The 8,988-nt window shown below is 51.5% G+C and overlaps 1 non-coding gene across 1 annotated transcript; it reads right to left on the bottom strand.

Moving 5' to 3' along the window:
• Positions 1-1,583: 1,583 nt before the first annotated feature.
• Positions 1,584-1,691, bottom strand: LOC139177816 (U6 spliceosomal RNA). Its single transcript, XR_011562284.1, has one exon. It is a non-coding gene; the product is annotated as a U6 spliceosomal RNA (small nuclear RNA).
• Positions 1,692-8,988: the final 7,297 nt, after the last annotated feature.

Genomic DNA, 8,988 nt, shown 5'->3' with positions numbered 1-8,988 from the left:
GGCCCAAGCAGCTGCTAAACCCACCCAGCTCACCGGCCCCCCTGGCACATCCCAGGCTTGTGCCAGTAGGGCACAGGGCAGGAATGCCACAGGAAAAGAACAAAGGAGCCCACCAAGGGTGGTGATGGCCCAGAGTGACCTGACTGGTTAGGGCTGGGCCACACCTGTCTGGAGAGCTGGCCAGACTCAAGGAATGTCCCTGACCCCCAAGCCTGGGAACCACCAGACGACGTCTCCCAGGGGCAGGACTGGAGGCTTCCTGGACCCCACACTCTTCACTAGCAGCCAGATACCAACAGGCCTCCGACCTCATCCAGGCTGAGGGCTCCATCAGAAGCCCTCTGGGGGTGTCTCTCCTGCCCCTTTTCCTCCCCATCCCTCTGCAGGCTGCCCATTGCCATGCCTCCACCTCCTTAGAGCTCAGACTGTCTTCTGCATATGGTGCCTACCTCTCAGATCGTGAACAAGCTTTTCCCAAGCCCAGTTTTTGCAGGTTGGGCCAGGATTGGGAAGGAGAGAGCCAGGTACTCATAGGTCTTGGCCTGCAGCCCCATCATGGGCTAGGTCTGAAAGAGGCAGTGTTGGGTTTTTATCTTTGCCCACTCTGCCCAGCCCCAGAGTCCTAGAGATCATGAGCTTTGAGCAGGAGGGTCCTGAGGCTGAGGCCTCCATAGGCCCTGAGCCCCAGCTGACAGGCTCAGCGTGGAGTTGGAGGTGATCCTCCTGGTTCAAACACTTCATTGGGGCCAGGGATGGAACTTTTGGGAGAGGGAGCAGGACAGGAAGAAGCTTACTCATCCACCTGGGTCACCCCTGTCATCAAAGTACCCGTGGGAAGGTGCCACGGGTGTGACCATTACAGAGGAGACTTCTATCTCCAGATTGCAGGTCTGATGCTTCCAGAAAGGTAGGCTGGGGGAAGGGACCCAGAAGGTGAATTGCCCCCCATGACCTCCAAGGCTCCTTCTTTTTTTTTAATTAATTTATTTTTAATTGAAGGATAAGTGCTTTACAATATTTTGTTGGTTTCTGCCATACATCAACATGCCTCAGCAATACATATACCTATGTCCCCTCCCTCTTGAACCTCCCTCCCACCTTCTACCCCTCTAGATTGTCACAGAACTCCCCTTTGAGTTCCCTGAGTCATACAGCAAATTCCCACTAGCTAGCTACTTTATATATAGTAGTGTGTATGTTTCCATGCTGTTCTCTCCATTCGTCCTGCCCTCTCCTTCCCCTGCTGTGTCCACAAATCTGTTTTCTATGTCTGCTTCTCCATTGCTGCCCTGCAAATAGGATCATCAGTACCATCTTTCTAGATTCCATATTTATGCGTTAGTATATGATACTTTTTTTTTTCTGACTTACTTCACTCTGTATAATAGGCTCTCAGTTCATCCACCTCATTAGAACTGACTCAAATGTGTTCCTTTTTATGGCTGAGTAATATTCCATTGTATATATGTACCAGAGCTTCTTTATCCATTTATCTGTTGATGGACATCTAGGTTGCTTCCATGTCCTAGCTATTGTTAAGAGTGCTACAATGAACATTGGGGTATATGTGTCTTTTTCAATGAAAAAATATGGAAAGCTTCACAAATTTGCATGTAATCCTTGCACAGGGACCACGCCAATCTTCTTTGTATCATATCTGTATTTAGTATATGTGCTGCTGAAGTGAGCGCCCAAGCCTCCTCTGACCTAAGCCTCTGTGGTCCTATGATCCTTGTTGTTGTTGCTCAGTCGTGTCTGACTCTGTGCGACCCCATGGACTGCAGCACGCCAGGCTTTCCTGTCCTTCTCTATCTCCCTGAGCTTGCTCAAACTCATGTCCATTGAGTCAGTGTTACCATCCAACCATCTCATCCTCTATTGTCCCCTTTGCCTCCTGCCCTCAATCTTTCCCAGCATCAGGGTCTTTTCCAATGAGTCGGTTCTTCTCATTAGGTGGCCAAAGTATTGGAGCTTCAGCTTCAGCATCTGTCCTTCCAATGAATATTCAGGACTGATTTCCTTTAGGATTGACTGGTTGGATCTCCTTGCTGTCCAAGGGACTCTCAAGAGTCTTCTCCAGCACCACAGTTTGAAAGCATCAATTCTTAGGCACTTAGCCTTTTTTATTTATTGTCTAGCTCTCACACCTGTACGTGACTACTGGAAAAACCATAGCTTGGACTATACAGACCTTTGCCAGCAGTGATGTCTCTGCTTTTTAGTCCACTGTCTAGGTTTTTCATAGCTTTTCTTCCAAGGAGCAAGCGTCTTTTAATTTCATGGCTGCAGTCACTGTCCGCAGTGATTTTGGAGCCCAAGAAAATAAAATCTGTCACTGTTTCTGAGCTGATGTGGTCCTGAGATATTATGACTGGAATAATTGCCATCACAATAATAGCGCCAGGCACTGTTATAAAACTCTTCATGCATGATCTCATGTACTGCTCCACAGTGAGAGAATTGAGGCACAGAGAGGGAAAGTTTGCTCATCCCCAAGAGCCCTGGGACAGGCAGCCCAGCTTGGATCTGTCTGACTTCAGAGCCTGCTCATTTACCTGCTTCACTGCAGCTTTTGTGACTCCAAATCCTGCTCTCACAGGGTCCAGAACTCAGCCAATCACCAAATTCAACATCAAGTCATGACTCAGCACCTTTGCTGGGGAAGCAGCAGGTGGGAGGGGTGGATCCTAGCCGGAGATCTGAGAAGACAACAGTCCTCTGTCCTCTTCTGGGTCCTGGAAAGCTTCCTAGAGGAGGAGGATGGGCAAGAGAAGGAAGAAGAGGGGGAGGAGGGGAAGAGTGTATTTCAAGATGTTTAGGAGGTATGGCCATTCCAGACAACAGGGTGGGCACTTGGAGGGATATACCTTGTTTGAGAATAGAGGGTTGGAGGGACCCAGAGGGACAGGACGAGGAAGGGAGTCAGGTCTGGCTGCATTCCCTTCCTCCACCAGGCCACAGACTCAGACCCCAAGGGGCAGATAAGCCGGTGCCACATGGCCCTCTGAGAAAGCCTCTTGTTTCTCGCCCCCTCCCCTAGCTACTTAGCCCTCTGCTCCAGGCAGGAGGCCACTTTCAGTCACTCACAGGCTGAACCCTTAGGGGAAGGGCCTCTGCTGATCTCCCCCAAGGCTAATTAACAGCAAAGAGCTGGAGGCAAACACTTCTCCTAGAAGGCTGTCTTTGTTTCCCCAAGGGTATGGCACCTACAGACCTCTCCCCTCCGCACTGAGGAGACAGGGCTGCCCTTGCAGGCATCTGAGAAGGATGGATAAAGGAGAGAAAATCAACACCCAGAGCCAGCCTCTGGGCCAGTGGGAACACCCTCACTTTTCAGAGGGAGATGGACTGGCAGGTGCAGGCACTTGCTCAAAGTGACACTGAGGGAAAAGCCTGCCTGCTGGTTGGTCTGGTTCTCTTCTGGCTTCAAGGTGCTAGGGGTCTGTGCCTAGCTGGTGCATGTTGCCTCCGTCTAACTCCCACCCTGGTCCACGGGTTTGCCCATGAAGGAACTGCAGTGGTGACTAGGTCCCTCCCGGGAGGCAGGGCACAAAGCACCCCCCGGTGCAGGCCACTTCCCTCTTCTTCTGGATATTGCAGCTTTTCTGCGGGCTGACCTTGACCTAGGGCCTCCTACATTTTAGGCATGGGGGTAAACATTTGAGCAGATGACGTGTTTAATCCTTATAACTGTCCGATGAAATAGGTCCTGTTACCTTCTCCCTTTCACGGATGAGGAAACTAAGGCTCAGGAAGGTGAAGGAATGTATCAAGACCACACAGCTGTGAGCAGTGGAGGCAAGATTTTTATCCAGGATCCTCTCTTAGGCTCCCTATGACTCCCTTTGCTGGGTGTGTGTTGTCTCCCCTAATTGGAGTCCAGGTGGATGGAAGAGCAGTCTGCCCTCTGACCTCCTCTCAACTGGCCGAGAAGGAGGGGCCTCCGGCTCTGCCTCTAAGAAATGAGGCCATCTCTCCCAGCCCAGGGTGCAGGGCTGCAGGAGGAAGTCAGACAAGTTGTGAATCCAGCTTCCTCTCTGCTCACCCTTGTTGTCGGCTGGGGTTCCAGCTCCCTCCAGGATCAGAAAGAAATGACTCCTTTTGGAAAGTGGATAAGGGTGCAGGCTCACATCCTATTACTTGCTTGCTGTGGGATCTTGGGGAAATTACTTCCCCAAGTTGAAGTTGAAGATGCCAACTTCAGTGTTGGCATCTGTAAAATGAGGAAATCAGAATACCAGGTTCATAGGGCTAATCAGAGGATTGCATTGGGGAGAGTTTGCAACACTGCCTAGCACACAGGTAAATGTCCTTAAGAGAGGACTATTTTAAAAGAGGGGCCATCAAATGTGGGGCTGTCCATAAAAAGGATTTGGTTGGTTTTTAGCGGGGGGAGTCTAGATTTCCTAATTTTTCAAGGCTGAGAATTCCTGAGAGGGGAGGAAAGGGTGGATGGTTTCCAGGTGACATTCCTCCCTTCCCCCCACCTCCCAGGAGGATAAAAATTCCTCCCAGGTTTCTGTGCACTTTCATGTGGAACCTGCTGAGCCCTGCCAGCATTCCTCTGCCCCTCCTGTCAGCTGGGGGCCGGCAGAAGGGGTCATTAGCCCCTTTTACAGCTTTGTAAAGTGTGATGGCAGACGCCTCTACCTGAGATCCCAGCTGGGACCTGCTTGAAGCAGGTGACCCGTCCCCCAGAGGAGGGGCTTTAAGACTGAGGACAGGAGGAAGTCCCACGGGCAGGTGCTCAGGGCTGCCTGCAATGTGCCCTGACGCCTGTGGTGGGGACCAAGTCTGGTTACTTCCCTGCCACCATTCCTATCCTGAGGTCCCCTGGAGATGGGTTCTATGTGGACACCAGAGGACATGAACCTCAGTTCTGTCCCAGCCCCTGAAGCTCCCAGGCTACAGCCCTAGAGTGACATATGACCCAACAAGTCTGAGCTAGGGGAACCAGGGAGATGGAGAGGAAAGCTGCCTGGATAGGAAGTAAGGGCAGGCTTCCTGCAGGAGAGGGCAGGAAAGATCAGGAAGATCAGGACTGGAGCTACGAGGCTTGGCATGGGGGATATCAAGATGTGCTCTTTTCACCCTCTGCTTCAGTGTCTGTGTGTTCTTGCCTCCATTCATCCATCTATCCATCCATTGACCTACTTACTATTTAAACAGGACTCCAGAAGCCCTTTTCCATAGCTGCTGGAGCTGTTCTACCATAGGACAGGCTAATGATGGGGAGGGAGCGTCCCTTCACTGAAGTTCTCTGAGCAGCTATTGCAGGAAGGAGTTTTGCACAGGGTGGGGTCTCCCTTAAGCCTCCAAGATATCCTTCCTGCTTGAAATGTTGTGAAGCCTTCCACCTCACTTCTGTCCTCTGATAGCCTGGCTGCTGCTGCTGCTGCTAAGTCGCTTCAATCGTGTCCGACTCTGTACAACCCCATAGACGGCAGCCCACCAGGCTCCCCTGTCCCTGGGATTCTCCAGGCCAGATGATAGCCTGGAGCTCATGCCTTTTTCCCTCAAGCCAGTTGCTTTATCCACTTTTCCTGTCTCCTTCCCTGCCGCTTGCAACCCGCCCCTCCTCCCTGTTCAGCCTGGCCCCACCATACCCCAGGTGGACTTTTATGTCCCTCCCCTCCCTTACTTCTCTACCTCTAGCCTGGCCTTTTTGTGGCAGCCAGGGCTATTTCCAAAGGACCCTGCTGAAAATGTGGACTCCCTTGCTCAAGAGCCTTCCATGGCTCCCCATTACCTACAGAAAATTAATCTTCTGCCAGTGGGCCCCAGACTCCCCCACTTTTTCACATGACATGTGCTCCCCCACCTTTACACATGGCATGTACTCCCCTTGCTAACCAAGTCACCCCGAGTCTAGGCTGAGAAACTGCCTCCTTGATGAAGACTGGCTGGCGCCCCCACCGAGGCAGTGATGGAATTGCTGTGGTGGTTTCCTTGAGGCCAGGGACACACCCGGTCATGTCTGTTCCCCCAGCGCCCAGCAGGGGCTCAAGAAACGTCAGCCAGCAGTTTGAATGAGTCAGTGAGTGACTGATTCTTCACCCTTCTGTTTTGAGGACCTCCCATCGCCCCATCCCTGCTTGTTAGAACAATTCCCATCCTGTGAGGGCATCTCAGTGCCTCCCTGTCCTTACTGTCGTCCCTGGGGCCCTCACCTGGGAAGCTCCACTCTTCCCTGAACCACTTTCTTATCATCTCTGTGCTCAATGAACATAGGCTTCTTGGGAGCATGACCTGAATCCTCCTTCACACTGGATTGTTAATCATGTTGATACAACCTCTAATTTAAAAAACTTTCACCCACACTCTGTTCAAAATTAATTCACCAGACAGTTCATGAGCTCCCAAGGCTAGCACGTGCCAGGCATGTTCCAGGCCAGGGCTCCTGACTGTGGGGCTGGGCACTCCTGTGGGGGAGGCAGAGGCTGACCAGTCCACTGAGGTCAGGCTGCTCTGGCTTCTGGCCCCTCTTCAGAGCTGAGTTACTGAGCCCAGAGAAGGTGACTCTCCTGCTGGGTCACCCAGCCTGAGCAGGGTCCAGGGTACTCTTCCTCTTGTGCCCCGGCAGGAGTCCTTTGACCTAGCCCTGGACAGTTCCGCTCAGGTGGGTGCTCCAAAGAGTGATGAAGCCTACAGTATTTAATTTCTTCTTCTTCTTCTTTTTTATTGAAATATAGTTGGTTACAATGTTGTGTTAGTTTCAGGTATACAGCAAGGTGATTCAGATATATACATATATATATGTATATAAAATACGTATATAATGTATTTTCCTGATTCTTTTCCATTTTAGGTTTTCTGATTCTTTTCCGTAAATTCCCTCTGCTACATAGTAGAGGTTCATATAGTCAAAGCTCTGGTTTTTCCAGTAGTCATGTATGGGTATGAGAGTTGGACTATAAAGAAGACTGATACCAAAAATCGATGCTTTCGAACTGTGATGCCGGAGAAGACTCTTGAGAGTCCCTTGGACAGCAAGGAGATCAAGCCAGTTAGTCTTAAGGGAAATCAACCCTGACTGTTCATTGGAAGGACTGGTGCTGAAGCTGAAGCTCCAGTACTTTGGCCACCTGATGTGAAGAACTGACTCACTGGAAAAGACCCTGATGCTGGGAAAGACTGAGGGCAAGAGGAATAATATCCCACTGTATAGAAATGTGACATCTTCTTTACCCATTCTTCTGTTGATGGACATTCAATTTGCTTTCATGTCCTGGCTATTCTAAATCGTGCTCTTGTGAATATTGAGATGTATCTATCTTTTCAAATTACTTTTTGTCTTTTCCAGACGTGTGCCCAGGAGTGGGACTGCTGGGTTCTATGCTAACTCTATCTTCAGCTTTTTAAGGAACCTCCATGCTGATTTCCATAGTGGCTGAACCAATTTACCTTCCTACCAACAGTGTAAGAGGCTCCCTTTTCTTCACACCTTCTCCAGCTGAATTTCTTCTTAAAATTATAGCAAATGTAGCTTCTTATTTTATTTGAGGTCTTGTTGATTGGAAATCCAGTAGATGCCCCAAGTAGGTAATGAGTCATTTCTGTTTCTGGCACAGAAAGCCATGTCAGACTTGTACTTTTTGGATAAAACCAAGGTCTGTGTCGGAGAAGGCAATGGCACCCCACTCCAGTACTCTTGCCTGGGGGATCCCATGGATGGAAGAGCCTGGTGGGCTGTAGTTCATGGGGTTGCTAGGAGTTGGACACGACTGAGTGACTTCCCTTTCACTTTTCACTTTCATGCATTGGAGAAGGAAATGGCAAGCCACTCCAGTGTTCTTGCCTGGAGAACCCCAGGGACGGGGGAGCCTGGTGGGCTGCCGTCTCTGGGGTCGCACAGAGTCGGACACGACTGAAGCGACTTAGCAGCAGCAGCAGCAGCAAGGTCTGTGTTACTCTTAGTCCTCCACCTGCTTCCTCTGTTGCTTCTCTACTAAAGCAAAGGGTTAGTCCTCATCTCTTGGGCTCTTCTTCCCACACCAGCAGCTCCTGTGATCTGGGGTTGGGTCCTCGTTACTCCCGTGCTCCCTCTCAGAGCAGAGGAGGGCTCCATCCAGTCTGGGAAATGAGTTCCCTGCCCCACCCAGAAGTCTGACCCCAGTCCCTTCTGCTGTGGCCACCACTATCTCCGTGCTCTGGTCTCCAAGGGAAACCTCTGCCCCCTGGACCTCTTGCTCCATCCCTGAGGTCCTGCCTCTCTTGCTCTAGAGCAAGCTCCCAGCCCCCACCAGGCTCACCTGCTTGGCACCTGTCCCAGGGGACACAGAGATGTTATCCCTGGGGGTATGGGCATCAATGGGGGCATTGTTCCCACCCTGTCCAAGCAGAATCAGGGAGGGACAGGACAGAGACTGGGAATGTCCCAGGTGCCACACAGGCTGGCTTTGTCCTCCTCTTCTTCCCCCTCCCACCCTGCCCCCACCCAAAACACAGACCTTTCCCTGCCCCCTTCACAGGCTCCTCCATAGCCCGGGGCAATGCAGCTGTTGCAGGGGTGGGGTCAGGATAGCTTTGGGCAGCTCTGTGGGAGCAAGGGGTCCCCTCTACCTGATCTCTTTGGAGCTGGGCTTCTGCTCAGGGAGGCCCATCCCTGCCTGCCCAGCCTGTCTGCCTGTGGCAGCCCTGTCTGGGTCCTTTCCCTGGGCCTGCCCTCTCCATGTGCCATCCAGACCCAGCCCAAACTTAGCTGCCCTGTAGAGACTTCCCAGACCGTCACACGGATTTAGGCCCCCAGGAGACAGAACAGGTTGCATATAAAAATCAGTTCCCAAGAGCTGGCCTCATTGTGGGGACTGGACTCAGGTCCCAGCTCTGTCAGTAGTTGTGTGACCTGGGTGAGTCATTGCACCTGGAGGTCTCTCTGGTCCCATCTATAAAATGCTGGTGTTGGCCCATCTTCCCTAAGCTCCCACGGTCTCCTTGCGCAGCTGCCTCCTGGGAAGTGGAGACATGACTGCCCCAGGGAGAAAAGAG

This window comes from Bos indicus, chromosome 19 (genome assembly GCF_029378745.1).
Source record: "Bos indicus isolate NIAB-ARS_2022 breed Sahiwal x Tharparkar chromosome 19, NIAB-ARS_B.indTharparkar_mat_pri_1.0, whole genome shotgun sequence".
Lineage (NCBI taxonomy): Eukaryota > Metazoa > Chordata > Mammalia > Artiodactyla > Bovidae > Bos > Bos indicus.
This window is presented reverse-complemented; position numbering and strand designations above follow the sequence as displayed.